Below are 16,873 nucleotides of genomic sequence, written 5' to 3'. Positions count from 1 at the left end.
GCTAGACCAGCATTTATTGTCCATCCGTAATTGCTGTGACAGTAGTTTAAGAGTCCATCATATTGCTGTAGTTCTTGAGTCACACATAGGCTAGACCAGATAAGGATGGCAGTTGCTGTCCCTAAAGGATATTAGTGATCCAAACTAGTTTTCTTGACTATTGACAATGATTCATGGTTGTTAATAAACTCTTAATTGCAGATTTATTTTTTCACTTGCCAAGGTATGAATTGAAGTGTGGTACCCAAACATTGCCTGTATCTCTAGATTTAATAATCTTAGTGTTAATAATACTCTACCATTCCTCCCTCGATCCCCTTATCTGGCATTGGACAAAGTCCAAAGAAGGTTCACTGGGTTGATCTTTGGCATGAATGGATTTTCTCATGAGGAAAGGTTCAGTAGGCTGGGTTTGTGTTCATTGGAGTTGACGCGAATGAGAGGTGATCTTATTTAAGCATACAGGATACTTAGGCAGTTGGATAAGGTAGGTGCAAACAGGTTGTTTCCTCTGTGAGAGAATCTTGGACGAGAGAGCATAATCTTAGAGTAAGGGCTTGCTCATTCAAGATGGAGATGAGGAATTTCTTCTCTGGTGGTGAATCTGTGTGATTCTTCAGTGCGGAGGTCTGTTGAGGCTGGGTTGTTACTTGGCTGCAAGAGAAGTTTTTACTCAGTAAAGAAGTTGAGGATTTTGGGATAAGGCAGGAAAGTGATGTCAAGGATTATCAGATTAGTCATGATCTTGAAGAATAGTGGAGCAGACTTGATGTGCTGAATGGCCTCCTCCTGCTCCTTATGCTTCAATGCCTTTGTTCACATGCACTTTTTTTTTCAGACAATCAGCCTGACAGGTTAAGCAATTTTTAGTTGCACATTGAGATATGACTAGATCTCCTTTTCGGCTGGTGACCTTTTCCATTATGCTTCTGTGGCAGCTACCCCAAGCTGTCATCATCCTTCAAGTAGTCCTGCATGTGACAGCCTGCAACAGTCAGTCAATTACAGCACTTTGCTTGGGAAGTCCAGTGTGTTTTGGTCAGACCAAGGGCCATCTTTTACAGAGTTGCTTGTCCTGCAGACTCTCCCACCTCCATTCTTCTGAACTCCAGCTAAAATAATCTTAACTGATTCAACCTCTCCCGATAAGACTGTCCAGCTATCCCAGGGATTATCCTGGTCAACATTCATTGCATTCTCAATATAACAAGAGCATCTATCCTCAGATAAGGAGACCAAAGCGCTGTGATGCCATCATCTCTACTCCAGTAGTGAAATCCTCTTGCAATAAATCTCTCTCTCTCTCTCTCTCTCTCTCTCTCTCTCTCTCTCTCTCTCCCTCTCATGTGCAGTAAAAACATATTTCTCCTAGAAAATATAAACAAACCACTGCGGATTTGGAAATCTGAAAATGGACACAAAATATCAAAGAGACTCAGTGGGTAAAGAAGCAAAGTTAATGTTTCGAGTCTGATGTGACTTCTTCCAGCATCCTTTCTTTAACATCTGAAAGGAAGAGAAAAACCATTTTATTAAAGCATCAGCTGGTAGGGGTTGGCACGGTGACTCAATGGTAAGCATTGCTGCCTCTCAGCACCAGAGACCTGGGTTTGATTCCATCCTCTAGATGACGGTGTAGAGTTTGCACATCTTGCTGTCATCCACAAACTTGCTAACTGTGCATCCTAAATTCTCATCAAAGTTGTTTATACAAATGACAAACAACTCAGCATCGGTCCCTGCAGTGCATGGCTAGTCACAGGCCTCTAATCCGAAAAACAGCCTTCTACCACCACCCTTTATCTCCTACCATAAAGCCAATATTTCTGATTCAACATAGCCATTTGGTTAGATTGTTAAAAATATTGCTGTGTATGAATCTCACTAGCCTAAATTGATTACTGGATAATTTACTGCCAGAAGTAATCTGTCACATTATAATATTTCCATAGTACATGCTGTAATATTTGGACATATGGAGCACAAGAAAGTGATTCAAAATTATTCTTTTTCAGAATGAACAGTTTGTATCCCATGAATCAATATCATTGCCACCGAACAACTTGACATTAATGTCATCTTTTGTATTGATTTCTGGTAGTTTCTGGACCAGTTTCAAGTTTGTGTTCTGCAGATCACTATTGATCACCGATGAATCTGAACTCTTACTTAAAAAAATTCTGTCGAATTTGTATTGTCCTTTGGAAGTGACAGTTCAATGAAAATAGAAAATGCAATGATTTATAGGTGATTGCTTAAATGGAACATTAATTATAGATGTGTTTTGACTGGTTTCATTAAAGGAAAACTCATTCTAACTTGTGTTCAATTTTAACTAAAATTCAATACTTAAGGACCAAGGTTAATTTAGAGTTGCTGGGTGTATGTTTGATCCTCATTTAAACGCTGAAGCAGTATCTCTTAGCTGAAACAAGTGGGAGTGGTGTAGAGGAACAGAAATTTGGGCATGTACCAAGGACATCAAACCAAAAGGAATTCTGCCTGTTATAAACCGTGGGCGGCACGGTGGCACAGTGGTTAGCACTGCTGCCTCACAGAACCGGAGACCCGGGTTCAATTCCCGCCTCAGGCGACTGTGTGGAGTTTGCATGTTCTCCCCGTGTCAGCGTGGGTTTCCTCCGGTTTCCTCCCACAGTCCAAAGATGTGCAGGTCAGGTGAATTGGCCATGCTAAATTGCCCGTAGTGTTAGGTAAGGGGTAAATGTAGGGGAATGGGTGGGTTACGCTTCGGCGGGTCGGTGTGGACTTGTTGGGCCGAAGGGCCTGTTTCCACACTGTAATGTAATCTAATCTAAACTAAGCATGTGTGTGGGCATGAACGAGATGTGATTTCTATAGCTGAGCAGAATGCCCCTCACTTGTTAGTCATCCCTTTATCTGCAAACAGTTCACTGCAATCAAGTTTTGAAAGTTCTTGTTTCATGCCCTTACTCCAATTAAGAACACTTTTTGTGGAAGGCTTATCCTTTCCATAACTATTTTAAAACTAATTATGATCCCTTGTCCCAAAGTGGTCCCTAACTAATACTTCAGTCACTTGCCCTGCCTTATTTCACAAAAGAAGGTCAAGTATTGCTCCCTCTATAGTCGGAACGTTTACTTTGTGATAAAGAAAATTTTCTTGAACCCGTTTAACAAGTTCTTCACAACCTTTGACTGGGACTGCCATTGTGTTAATGTTTGGAAAATTAAAATTCCTGACTATTACAAACTTATTCTTACATATATTTGAGATTTCTACATGCTTCTCAATTTCTCTCTGACTGTTGGGATCCTGGTGGTCATCCCTTTCTTCTTTTGGATTTCAACCCATATATTTTCACTAAATGTTCTCTCAAATCTTCTCTAACTACGGAAAACACTACTACCGTAGTGTTAATCAAAAATGCCAACTCCCCTTCTCTCCCACTTCTTTCTATCCTCCTTATAATATCTAAAACCCAGAATATTGAACTTCCTTCAGTCAAGTCTCTGTGACAGCTATGCTGTCCCAGTCCCATGTTCCCATACTTGCTGTTGAGTTCATCAGCTTTATCTGTTAGCCTCTTGCATTGAAATAAATGCAGTTTAATTCTTCAGTTACTTTTGTTCTCTGACTTTTCTAATGAACTTGTTTTTTTCTGATTCAGAACCATCCTCACTCTTTCTATTTTCCCTGTTATTAGGGAGGACCCCCCCCCCCCAAAAAAAAAAGAGTTTACAGGTTCATGAAATAAAACTAACAAGTGACCCTGCCAGGATATTGGTCCTTTTCCACTTCAGGTGAAACCCATCCTCTTTGAAAATGATTCTTCTGTACCAGACGAGATCCCAATGTTTTTTCTGAGGCACTATCTCTTTCAACAGTCTCCAAAGCGGAACATCTTTTTGAGAAAGGATTGCTGCAGGAGACTTCTGAACTACCTTCTTACTTTTCCTGGCAGTCAGCCATTTATCTGACTGACCCTGCTGTGTGATCACTTCTTTAAATCTACTAGTCGTCATACTCATGTCTCTTGTATGCTCTCAGTGACACTAGACCTAAAAAGAAGCTCTCAATAGCTCCTCTATGTATAAAAATAAATACTTTACTCACCCACAAAATTAAAAATCGTACAAAAATAGAAAAAAGTCTGAACATATAAATATTAAAATAAATCAAACACTTAACTGAACAATTGAGAAAGTGACTCTTTCTCAAATAATCCAATATTTATCTTTCAATCTGTGGATTTAAAATTAAGTCCAGAGCTGTCCACATATAGACTTCTCCACAAGCTCTATACATAAAATAACTTCTTCACATTTTTTTGTAATTTTTTATTGTCAAATTAAAAGAAAATTGCTCTGCTGATTAAAAGTTCACAGACAAACACTGTTGGGAAAAGCCTCACTTGAAAGAAAAATCTCTCCATCGCAATTGTAAAAAAAAATTCTTTGTTTCTGGCTTTTTAGGTGTATAATTTTAGAAATATAAAAGTTTTCAAACAGAAAAAAACTGCACATCAAAACTTGATGAACACATGGAGGCTCCTCCCACACAAACTCTCTATTTTGCATTTTTTGGTAATTATTTGGGGGATTTCCCAGATGGCTCAAAAAAAAACATGATTTTGAATTTTAGAACCTTAGAGCATTACAGCCCTTGCTGTTCCGCTAACCTGTGGAACCAATCTGAAGCCCATCTATCCTACACTATTCAATTTTCATCCATATCATTATCCAATGACTGGTTAAATTCCTTTAAAGTTGGCAAGTCTACTACTGTTGTAGGCACCGCGTTCCACACCCCTACTACTGAATAAAGAAACCACCGCTGACATTTATCACCCTTCAATTTAAAGCTATGTTCCCTCTGTTCACCATCCGAGGAAAAGGGCTCTCACTGTCTGCCCTATCTGATCCTCTGATTATCTTGGTATGTCTAAAATAAGTCGCCCCTCAACCGCCTTCTTTGAAATGAAAACAGCCTTAAGTCTCTCAGCCTTTCCTCATAACACCTTCCCTTCATATCAGGAAGCATCCTAGTAAATCTCCTCAACCCTTTTCAGAACTTCCACATCCTTACTCTAATGCAGTGACCAGAACTGTACACAATACTCAAGAGTCCAGCCATATCAGAGTTTTGTACAGCTGCAGTATGGTCTCTTGGATTCGAAACTGAATCCCTCTACCAATAAAAGCTAACACACCGTATGCCTTCTGGGTGCCAACTTTCAGGCATCTATGTACATGGACACAGAGATCATCTACACTAGCAAGAATCTTCGCATTATCCAGTACTTTTTATTCCTGTTGCTTCTTCCAAGTGTATCACCACACACTTCAGCATTAAACTCCATTTGCAACCCCTCAGTTCAGCTCTGCAATTTATCTATGTCCCTCTAACCTGCAACATCCTTCAGCACTATCTAAACTTCACCGGCCTTAGTGGTGTCTGCAAATTTACTAACATCATCTGGGTCATTTATAAAAATGACAAACAGTGGAAGACCCAAAACAGATCCTTGTGGTACACCATGAGTAACTGAACTCCAGGATGAACCTTTCCCATCAATTACCACCCTCTGTTGTCTTTCAGCTAGTCAACTTCTGAGCTAAACCGCTAAATCACCCTCAATCCCATGCCTCCGTGTTTTGTGCAATAGCCTACTGTGGGGAACCTTATCAAACGCCTTACTGATATCCATATACACCACATCAATCACTTTACCCTCATTCACCTATTTGGTCACTATCTCAAAGAACCCAATAAGGTTTGTGAGGCACGACCTACCCTTCACAACCGTGTTGACTATCCCTGATCAACTTTTTTCTCTCTAGACCATGACAACATAAAGATTAAAGCTAAAGACTCTGCAATCTCCTTGCTGGCTTCCCAGAGAATCCTAGGATAAATCCCATCAGGCCCAGGGGACTTAGCAGTTCTGGAACGTGTGAAAATTGATAACACCACCTCACTGGGAAAGTCAATCCCGTTTAGTCTATTTACCTGTATCTGTGTTCTCCGCAACAACATTGTCTTTTTCCAATATGAATACTGACGAAAAACATTCATTTAGTGCTTCCCCTATCTCCTCTGACTCCACGCACAACTTTCCACTAGTATTCTTGATTGGCCCTAATCTTTCTCCCGTCATTCCTTTGTCCCTGATATTCCTATAGAAAACTTAAGGGTTTTCCTTGATTCTACCTGCCAATGACTTCTCATGTCCCCCCCCCCCCCCCCCCCCCCCCCCCCCCCCCCCCCCCCCCCCCCCCCTCGCCCCCCCCTTCTTTAGTAAACCACCACTCCCTCGCTCGACCACTTCCTCCCTGCCTGAGAGGTACAAACCTATCAAGGAAATGCAGTAACTGTTCGTTGAATAAGCTCCACATTTCAATTGTGCCCATCCCCTGCATTGTCCTTCTCCATCCTATGCATCCTAAATCTTGCCTACTCACATCATTGCATTTTCCCCCAGCGATAACTCTTGTCCTGCGGTATATACCTATTCCTTTCTATCACTAAACATAACCAAATTGGGGTCACTAGCACCAAAGTGCTCACCTAGCTGGGTTCATTACCAAGCATCAAATCCAATGTGGCCTCGCCCCTTGTTGGCTTGTCTACATACTGTATCAGGAATTCATCCTGCACACATTGGTCAAAAACTGATCCATCTAAAGTACTCGAACTATAGTGTTTCCAATCAATATTTGGAAAGTTAAAGTCCCCCATAACAACTGCCCTATTACTCTTGCTCCTATCCAGCATTATCCTTGCTATCCTTTCCTCTACATCTTTTGAACTATTCATAGGCCTGTGGAAAACTCCTAAAAGTGATGACCTCTCCTTTCCTGTTTCCAACCTCAGCCCATACCACCTCAGTAGATGAGTCCTTAAACATCCTTTCTGCCATCATAATACTGCCCTTGACTAACAATGCCACACTATTTTGTTTTACAAGAGAGCCTGCAATTCAGGAGTGGCTGCAATATCCATGCTACTCTGTCTACCGTTTTGTTGATCTGAAGATCCAGAATGGAAAACTGACGAGCAAACAAAATCCATTTCCAGGTGACTAATGCGCTTCCTGCCTGGCTGTCTTGGTGACCTGACCGTCATCCACTCCCTATCTGCCTGCGTGCCCCTATTCTGCAGTGTGACCACTTGCCTTACTGTGCTATCCATGTTGTCCTCTGTCCCCACAATGACTCGAGCTGCCAATTGAGCTGCTGATGCTACTGAAGAAACACTGGAATCCTGATCGGTGAGAGCTGGTCATACCTATTCAGGCTGTTTTTTTTTTCAGAAAAACCCAAGGCCTCCCCTCTCCTCTGTGTGGCTAAACTGCTCTGCAGTACTTTAAGCTTGGCTTTGGAATGTTTATTATAAACTAGAGATAGGGAGTAGGAAATAAACAAAAAACTACTCATCCCTACTCACCAGTCAACTCTTCCTTCTACGTCTATAAATTACATCATTAAAGGCAGGAGCAAAAACCAGTTCTTAATGGTGAGGAAGTTTTTTCGATTAGATTACTTAGTGTGAAAACAGGCCCTTCGGCCCAACAAGTCCACACCGATCCGCCGAAGCGCAACTCACCCAGATCCATTTCACATTTATGGTTAGATTTGTAAATTGTTAATGCTTCACTGCAGCACAGATGATGTAAAGGCATGTCAGTGACAAAGAGGCCAAGTTGATTAACTTCATGGAAACTTCCTCAGTATTTTGATATATTACTGGCCAGCCAATTGTTTCTATAAGGCTGAAGAAAACCACCTGTTAGATTAAAAAAAATGCTTAGATTTTCTTTTAATGTTAATCTATCTCAAAATTTATATGAAACTCAACCGAAAGTAAACTTCTCACAGACTAGTGGCCTATTTCCTTCAGTAGCTTGTCAAAATGAAGCAGAGAAAGCCACACTTTGTCATCAAGGTCCAGCGAAGGCATTGATTCAAAAATGTTTACATATTAACTGAGAAAGCACTTATAGTGCTTGGCAGTAAATTAATTTATTGTGCAAAGATTCCGATGTTCAGCATGGCTGAAGTTCTAAGGGGTTAGGATGGAGATGGAGCAAGAGTAGGTTCTCAGGGTTGTAACTATAATTGAATACAGGGGATTCATTGATGGTCTTTTACAATGCATAATAGTTGCTATCTTCAATGAGATCATGTAGGCTTTTTGCCAACTTATAAATCATGAATTCATTAGGACTTGTCAGAGACTGGTAATTTGAAATAAAAGAAAAATTGAAATTGTTGATAGTGGAGGAACACAGCTTTACAATGATAGTTTGGCATTAGGGGTGTTGACTGCAAATTTATCATTGTAAGTTTCTAACAGAATGTGCTGAAAGCACCTTGAGAAATTGCATTTAGAAGATAATTCAGTCAAAAGGAAAAACGTGAACAATTGACTTGAACTAACTATAATATAGTGCCTGATACAGAGGATGTGCTGGTCCAAAGAAATAAGATTTGTTAGTAGAGATTTGTATTGTGAACCTAATACCATTGATTTTCATGGTTACTTTTAATGGAAGTTTTGCCAAATTCTATTTCTAGTTCTCAGAAGACTAGTATTTTACCTAATTGCTAAAGGATAAATTGTGTAGTGCAGTATATAGAAAGCATTTATGCTGGATTTTATTGAGAGACTTTTGGGAATATAAAGCCACAAAGTCAGAGTGAGATGACAAAAGTGAAAGTTTTAAATTTATTTTCTGCTCGCAACTCTTCTAGCTCGTTAGCAGTACAGCTCCTTTATCAATACTAAGAAATCCCCTTACAAAATTAACAATCCTCTAGTTCGTTCATTCATGGGTCAATGAGCTGAATGCCCTTGGAACGTCCTTTTGCCTTTCTTTTTCTTTCAGCCTCAGTGAGGACGATGTATAGTGAGGCTGTTTCTAATGACAACTTTACACAGTGGATTAAAGGCGGAAACAAGCCCCAAGGGTTATACAGCTGTGACTTTGCTCGCTTGTGGGCTTTCTCTCTTTATTGTTCTCTAGAGATACAAACCACCAAACAAACAGGCAGTTCGTAACTGGGAGCTCTCTGACTACAGCCACTTTGCTTTCTGCTGCTTACTACTGGATCTCTTCTGTTCCTCAGCTTATATTTTACTCTTCAGGTTTATTTTTCTTTCCAAAGAGTCAGTGAACTTTCAGTTAAGTCCTCAAGACCTCTGAACTATTGCATTGTCTGAGGCTGGTCCAACTGGTTTGTGATTTGATCTGCTTTCCTGTATGAAAGAGCCACTATTAGAAACGTGTGTACTCTCTCCCAGATCACTCAGGTAAGATGTATTTTCTTGCAGATGTATTTTAAATGCAAATTGATGACTTTCTTTCAGGGATAGGGTTAGGTTCCAAAAGGCTTTTGATAAAGTACCTCACAAAAGATTAAGTCATAGATGAGAGCATAGGGTGTTCAAGGTAATTAACTAGCATACAGAATTGGCGATTTAGGCAGGAAACCACGAGTGCGGTGGGAGTACTTTCTCAGGTTGGCAACCTGTAACAGGGGTGTTCCACAGGAATCCGAGCTGGGACTGCAACTATAATATACATTAATGACTTGGAAGAAGGAATTGAATGTGCAGGGTACTGTACCCAAATATGCAAACCACACAAAACAGCTGCAAAGGCTGGTTGCAAGAGGAAGACACGTCACTTAGAGAAATAGTGATAGGTTTAGTAATTGGGCAAAATATTGCCAAATGGATTATAATATGGAAAAATATGAAGATACATTCCGCTATAACACGTGTTTTATCAATGTGAATTTGCTGTAATATGATTGACGAACTGGGGATGCTGTTTCTACAGCATGGATTTTGAGTGCATGTTGGCTATAATGCAATTACAATGTCAACACTTTAAACGCAGTTTCTAAAGCACGATTGTTTTACAATGTGGCGTTGCTCAAGAACAGAACCATTGTGTTGTGGAAGAACTGACTCTATTCATTTTGAAATGGAGAGCAAAAGAACAGTATTAATTAAATGGAGAAAATAACTGCAGAAAGCTGCAACACCGGGACTTGGATGTATTTATGCACGAAACACAAAGCTAGCCAACAGATGCAGCAGGTAATCAGGAAGGCTAATGGAATGTTGGCCCTTATTTCATGAGCATTGGAGTATATGCATAGGGAAGTCTTACTGAGAGGGTAATTACTGAGAGGATGTTTCCCCTCCATGGGAGAGTTGAGGTTCAGAGGGCATAATCTCAAAGGTGTGGCATACATTTAAGACTGAAGTGAGTGTTGGATCAGTCATAATACTGTTGAATGGCAGAGTGTACTTGAGGCCAACTGGCCTACGTGTTCTCATTATTTACGGATGCAGAATCTCAATATTAATGAGTGCAATCAGTGATAGCTTGATAAATGTCCTAAAGCTGTAATGGTCATTGCAAGTAGAACAAGTTCTTGTTCGCATTACCCTTTCAAAATCAAAGTCAATACGTTTGGAAAGTTGACTGGGATATTTTTTCTTTATTACTTCAGTATAATATGCTCAATTTTCTAGCCATTGTGACCCAGGGTAAGATAAGCATTGTACTCTGACTGAACTTCAATAAAATTATTTTTTCAAGAAAGTAATTATGGAAAATATTTTTTAAAAAAGTGAGTATAATTTATGTAAATGGCTTCATCACTATTGGCAATGGTCAGTTGTACAGCTTGAATTCAAAAGCCATAGATTTCTCTTTAAATACTAAACACAATTGTAGAATCTGGCATCTGTTTGTTGCATTGCTCTTGTGTTCAGGAACAGCAGTTTTTGTTTGAAAAACTGTCAGGCCATAGTTACTCTGGCCACTAATTGCAGTGGTATGTTCATATCTTTAGTACAGTTCAGAGGAATTGTCATTGTACAGGATGTGAATGGTCCAATGGCAGATCCACATTTCATTCACTTAATATATTTTTAAAAATAAAGATCAATTGATGTATTAATGCAATTCACCTATTTGTATAATCAACTATTTGTTAATATCTTTCAAATTTGTAGCTCCTGTCATTCATTTCATTTTTCATCTGTAAAATGGATGAAGTATCTGAAATAGAAGTTTTTATTTGTAAGTTTGGTCTAATTGACCTCTTGTTTTCCTGATTTACATGTAATCTAAAACGTCTTGAAAGTTTAAAGTTAAAGAATTTATGAATGTTTGCATAATTCAGAATGGGTTAATTACTGATAAAAATGTGGCCTCCAAGTTTAAACCTGGAAGTTGCTTGTTTTTAAATTATGTTCAGCTTCTCCATTTAATTAATGAATTTAATGCAAGGTAGAGGTGGAACTTTTATTGTTCTTTTAACAAGAGGGAAGTTCATAATTTAATATTCCACTAGGCAGCTTTGCTTTAACTCTAATGATATAATGCTCTGGTCAGACCACCCTGATCTTTTCTTAAAACATGTTCTAAGTCTTTCAAACAACTTGTCAAAATTGAGTGATAATATGCATGAATGTTTACATCTCAATACATATTAAGATAATGCAGCCTCACTAAATTAGTTCAAACAGGCAAGATAATTTGTTAACATGGCATTTGTACTTTTGTAATAGGTGGAAGTCAACACTTAATTCTTCATTCATCTGGAGTATTGCCAAGCCACTGCTTGTAGGATTTTTAACTTACCATACTACAATAGCCAAATCCTTGAAGACTGTTATCTTCTGCAAATGTCTCCAAGGTCAAATTTGCCATTGTTGGCTCCTTAATTGTGAATTAATATTCAGACATGTAGTTTATCTGTTACAGGTTTTGCTTGTAGCATTTTGGACCATGATATCCGATCGGTATCAAAGAGCAACATTCATTGGAACTCTTGGTAGCATTTTGTCACAATTGCCTTAAATGATTTTTGCCTTCTGTCCATCAGTTGATTATTCAAATTGCATTCACAACTGGGTATTCTATTGTCAGAAATCGCACCAGCATAAATCTTATTTTTTCCTGCATTGTAGAAGATTGCTGACTTCTCATTGTGTCTTCCTGGTTGTTAGTGTTCTCACTAACCTAGTAAATGTTTTGTTGTAGGAGCACCATGTATCATGCTTGAACAATTCAGTTGTCTTTGTAGTGATGTCATGTTGCAATTAACTGCTCCATGTAGGCATCCTGACCATAATGTCATTGGATCTGGTCTGGTCCATAACATTCAAAATATTTTAGAAGGTAGCCTAGACCCTAAACTTTTATTTTAAAGGCGGATTTGAAGTGGGTGTTCCAAGTGTGATGCAACTGCTCAAACCACTCTGCTTTAAGCAAAGCACAATTTATTTAAACACTACCATTGACACACACAAACAAACGAAAGAGGAGTTTAGAGTAACCTGACTATTGGAAAAATTAACCAACCTGATATAGCAACTTAACTAAATGTTCCAATACAGTAACATTCCATAAGCACACCCCTTGGCAAAAAGATAAATTCAAATACTGAATCTTAAAGACATGAAGGAACAACATCCAGAAAGAGATTTCAGAGAAACTCAGAGGAATCCTTTACTTAAGCTTGCAGCTAGAAAAAAACCTGAACCGGCCACTCCCCTTCCATTGTTTACCTGTTATACCCTCGACTTTTTGGTACCTCTACCTTTTACCATCTCTGTTCAAAAAAACCTTTTTAAAGTGACAGCATCATCACAGTCATAGCTACCTTGCAAAAACATGGAATTTGGGTATCTATTTATAGTACAATTAGATTCAAAGATTGATTGCGGGTTAAATAAGGAAAGTAACCACTTGGTAGAATACACACCTCCATGAAGCTGTATTAATTCAAGGTTAATAGAATTACGTAGTTCTTCATTGAGATTTTTCCCTTCCTTGTTGATGTCCTGTAATCACTGAGCTTCAAGCCAATTCACATCCAAAAGCCTGCTCTGAAAGGTCTGATCACATTTTGACAACCCTCTCAAATTGTGCCACATCAGCTTGTACAATTCATTTCACGTCAAAAGAACAAAGTCAATTTATCCAATCCCCAAATTTAGTAGATGGATCCTTTACATTAAAAAAAAATACACAATTTTGCCAAAAGCTAATCCATTACTCCTTTCGGGCCAAACCCTACCTATCTATCAAATGGAATTGTGTAATGTATTGTTTACAGGCCTTTATAGGGGTGCATATGTTACTACTGCCCGTGTTCAGTGATGGTGCAAGTGACTATACGAGAAGTTGAAACTTTATTGCTGGAACAGCACAGCAGGTCAGGCAGCATCCAGGGAACAGGAGATTCGACGTTTCGGGCACAGGCCCTTCTTCAGGAATGAAGAAGGGCCTGTGCCCGAAACGTCGAATCTCCTGTTCCCTGGATGCTGCCTGACTTGTGCTGTTCCAGCAATAAAGTTTCAACTTTGATCTCCAGCATCTGCAGACCTCACTTTCTCCTCGAAGACTTTACGAGAAGGGCAATTCCGCTCATTCTTCCAAGCCTGTAGTATCAACATAATTTAAAGGAAGTCATGCTGCAATTCATTGCTGATCAGAAATTACTGATGCCCTCTACTATTACGTATCAGTCTGTGTATAGTGTAACAGTGCCTGGCAACGTGAGAGAATATGTTTCACACAAAACAAAACAATTTGGATGTCCAAGTACAAAGCATCATTGATTTCTCTTGCATCTTCCTTGCTTGTGCCCTCAACTCGTCATTTAACATACCCTTGTAAGTCACGACCATGATAATCTGGTTTTGATAGAATTGGGCTTTGCAGTTGTTTAGGGAACTCCCGAAATTGACAGACTGTTCACTTTAAATTTGATCATTCACATCTTGGCAGAACTATCTTGTCCTGTAAACTGCTGGTAATGAGGCTTCTTGTTAAAGAAGAAACAAATAAGGTGCAGATTTAATTTACAAATCATTTGATGTTTGAATTGAATTGGTGTAGGTGGGATGGCTGGTCAGTGGTGGGATGGTTGGATCATTGTTATGTTGGTGCTTCCTTTGGAAACAGGAATTATTTATTGATGATGCTTTTATTGATGATGCTCTCTCCCCTCCACAGCCAGTTCTAGGCTGGACCAAGCTCTACTGCTCTGGGTCAACTGACCAGCTGTCTTAAAAAGAGCAGTACCCCCAACTATGTATATAAGACGGTCATTGTCTCAGAATAAGACTGAAGTAATGAGCGTGTGAAATCTTTGGAATTCTCTACTCTATAGGGTGATGGAAGCTCAATTGGCCACCATATTCAAGACAAAAGTCACTACATTTCTGGAAAAAAGAAAAATGAATTACAAATCGCACAACACCAGGTTATAGTTCCAACAGGTTTATTTGGAAGCACTAGCTTTTGGAGCTCTGCTCTTTCATCAGGTGGGTGTGACTACCATCAACACCACTAACTGCTGGCTCAAAGTGGAGAAGATCTCCAAGAAGATAATATATCGGATGAAGCAGCAGAGTTTCCAAATAAACCTGTTGGACTATAACCTGATGTTATGTGTTTTTTTTAACTTTGTACACCCCTATCCAACACTGCCACCTCCAAATCAAGAAAAATGAGGATATTGTGGAGAAAAATTTGAGGTAGATGATTGGCCATGGTCTAACTAAATGGGGGAGTAGGCTCGTGGGCCTAATGGTCTATCATTGTGCCAATGTTTGGAACCACTGTTTCAGTCTGTACCTTTTAATTTGATTCATGTTAATTAGCTACAGTGTTTTCACCTTGGAATTATGGCGCCTTTTGTAACTAAATTGAGGTATAAAGCACCTATGATTTCAAAGCTCTGAGTAACAGAAAATGTACTTCGGTTTTGATTTGTATAGTGGAAAATATGTAGCCCTTATTTTTCCCTGTTCCAACAGGGTAGATAGAAAGATTATTCCTCTCTATAAGTATACAATTCAATCTAGAGCTGTGCTTTTTGGTGTGAGTGGAACATACCATTTTGTTTGTGGGACTGAAACCTGTTTGTTAGAACAAAGAGAAGCCGGTTTCGTAGCCTAAACTCGAAGCAGAATTCAGTTAAACAACATGCAATTATTGATGCCTTTATCATCGTAAATTGACTTATGTTTTGCTAGTGTTATCAAATAATAATTGATTCTGAGCCCCATAAGGGGATATTAAGAATTATGTCTCCAAATTTGACCCAAGTTGTAGATTCTAGGGAGCATCTTTAAAGAAGAGAAAGAGGTAACAAGGTTTTTGTAGGGATTTGCTGAGCTTGCAGCTTTGGCAATAGGAAGCATGGCCACAATTAGTGAAATGATGAAAATCCAGGGTGCTCCAGTCTACAATTGAAATATGGTTATGTCAATTAGTGGGCTGACGGAGACCAAAGAGCAGGAAAGGTCAGGTTATAGAAGAATTTGAAAACAATGATTTGAATGTTCAAAACAAAAATGGCTGTTTGCAAGAAACCAGTATAAATCAAAGAGCAAAAAGTTGATTCATGAACTGTAATTAGATTAGATTCCCTACAGTGTGGAAACAGGCCCTTCGGCCCAACAAGTCCACACTGACCCTCCGAAGAGTAACCCACTCAGACCCATTTCCCTCTGTCTAATGCACCTAACGCTATGGGCAATTTAGCATGGCCAGTTTACCTGACCTACATATTTTTGGACTGTGGGAGGAAACGGGAGACACTGGGAGAATGTGAAAACTCCACACAGGCAGTCGCCTGAGGCTGGAATTGACCCTGGGACCTTGGTGCTGTGAGGCAGCAGTGCTAACCACTGAGCCACTGTAATTGGTGCAATGTAGGATATGGCAGTAGACTTTTGGATCATCTCAAGTTTATTGAAAACCTATGAAAAGCATAAGAAATTTGACCCATGTTACGCATTTGTTCGTTTTTTTAGCTCCTTATGTGATGTTATGCCGTATGGGAATCTCCGATTTAAAATTGGTGGATTTATTATAGCTTTCTATTTAGACCAATAAAATGTGATACTGAACCCATCTATTGAAATGTTTCAGTAGCAGGCAGCCCTGTACACCATTAAGTGTTATATCAATACCATTTACTTCCATTTACTTAGTCTCGGGTCTTAACAGAATATTTTATAGATTTTTCTGTTCTGCAGATAGTATCTGGTTTACTTGAAATAATAATAATAATAAAGATGTTCAACTTCACAATTTAAGAAGGGAGGGAGAGAGAAATTGATATAGATTTGTTGGCCTTTTATCAGTAGTACAGGAAAGGCTAGAATTTACTATTAAGGATTTGAAAAATTGACCTTTGGATAATAGTAATCTCTTAATACATAATATGGATTTGAGAATCTGAAATTGTTTAAACCTTTGATTTTTGAGTATTTTACTGATGGAATTAATAAAGGAGTGTATGGATAGCGAATACACTGTACTGGCATTTTCAGACTTTTGATAAAGTTCCCCACAGGAGATTGATGAGCATAATACAAGCCCTTGCATAGACAGTAACATCCTGGCATGGATTAAAGATTGCCAAACTGGCAGTAAACTAGCCACTCTCACCTTGGCAGGCAACAATTACTGATGTATCTCAAGGATTGATCCTAGAGTTCACAGTATATATCAATGGTGCAGACATGGAGTCAAAATGTAAAATTTCCAAATTTGGGGACGTCTAAGAAGCCAATTTGGAACACTTGCTGTGAGAAAGATGACAAGACTCCGAGGATTTGGACAGATTGGGTGAGTGAGCAAGAACAAAGCAGATGGCATACGATGTGCAAAGTGTTTCTTAAATGTTGAGAGGTTGGGATATATTGATATGCAAATAGACCTGGATGTCCTTGATAATACGTCATTGAAAGCTAGCATGTAGATACAGCAGACAATTAGGAGGTTTTCAGTGCAGGTGTTGTTTCAGTTGTACAGAAGCTTGTTTAGATTGCACCCTGGAGTAC

The 16,873-nt window shown here is 39.1% G+C and overlaps 1 protein-coding gene across 5 annotated transcripts in view; it reads left to right on the top strand.

Annotated features, from left to right (window-relative positions):
• LOC122550755 (spermatogenesis-associated protein 13-like) overlaps positions 1 to 16,873 on the top strand; it is a 265,136-nt gene that overhangs the window by 133,625 nt on the left and 114,638 nt on the right. Inside the window, exon 1 of one of the 5 annotated variants that reach the window (XM_043691969.1) lies at positions 9,199 to 9,295. The exons of the other annotated variants lie outside the window; for them this stretch is intronic. The gene's annotated coding sequence lies outside the window, so the exon portion shown is untranslated. Of the gene's footprint in view, positions 1 to 9,198; positions 9,296 to 16,873 lie in introns of those variants that run through there. 5 annotated transcript variants of the gene reach the window in all.

Source organism: Chiloscyllium plagiosum, chromosome 6 (assembly GCF_004010195.1).
Source record: "Chiloscyllium plagiosum isolate BGI_BamShark_2017 chromosome 6, ASM401019v2, whole genome shotgun sequence".
Classification (NCBI taxonomy): Eukaryota; Metazoa; Chordata; class Chondrichthyes; order Orectolobiformes; family Hemiscylliidae; genus Chiloscyllium; species Chiloscyllium plagiosum.
The sequence above is the reverse complement of the archived record's forward strand: the minus strand, read 5'-3'. Positions and strand labels throughout refer to the sequence as shown.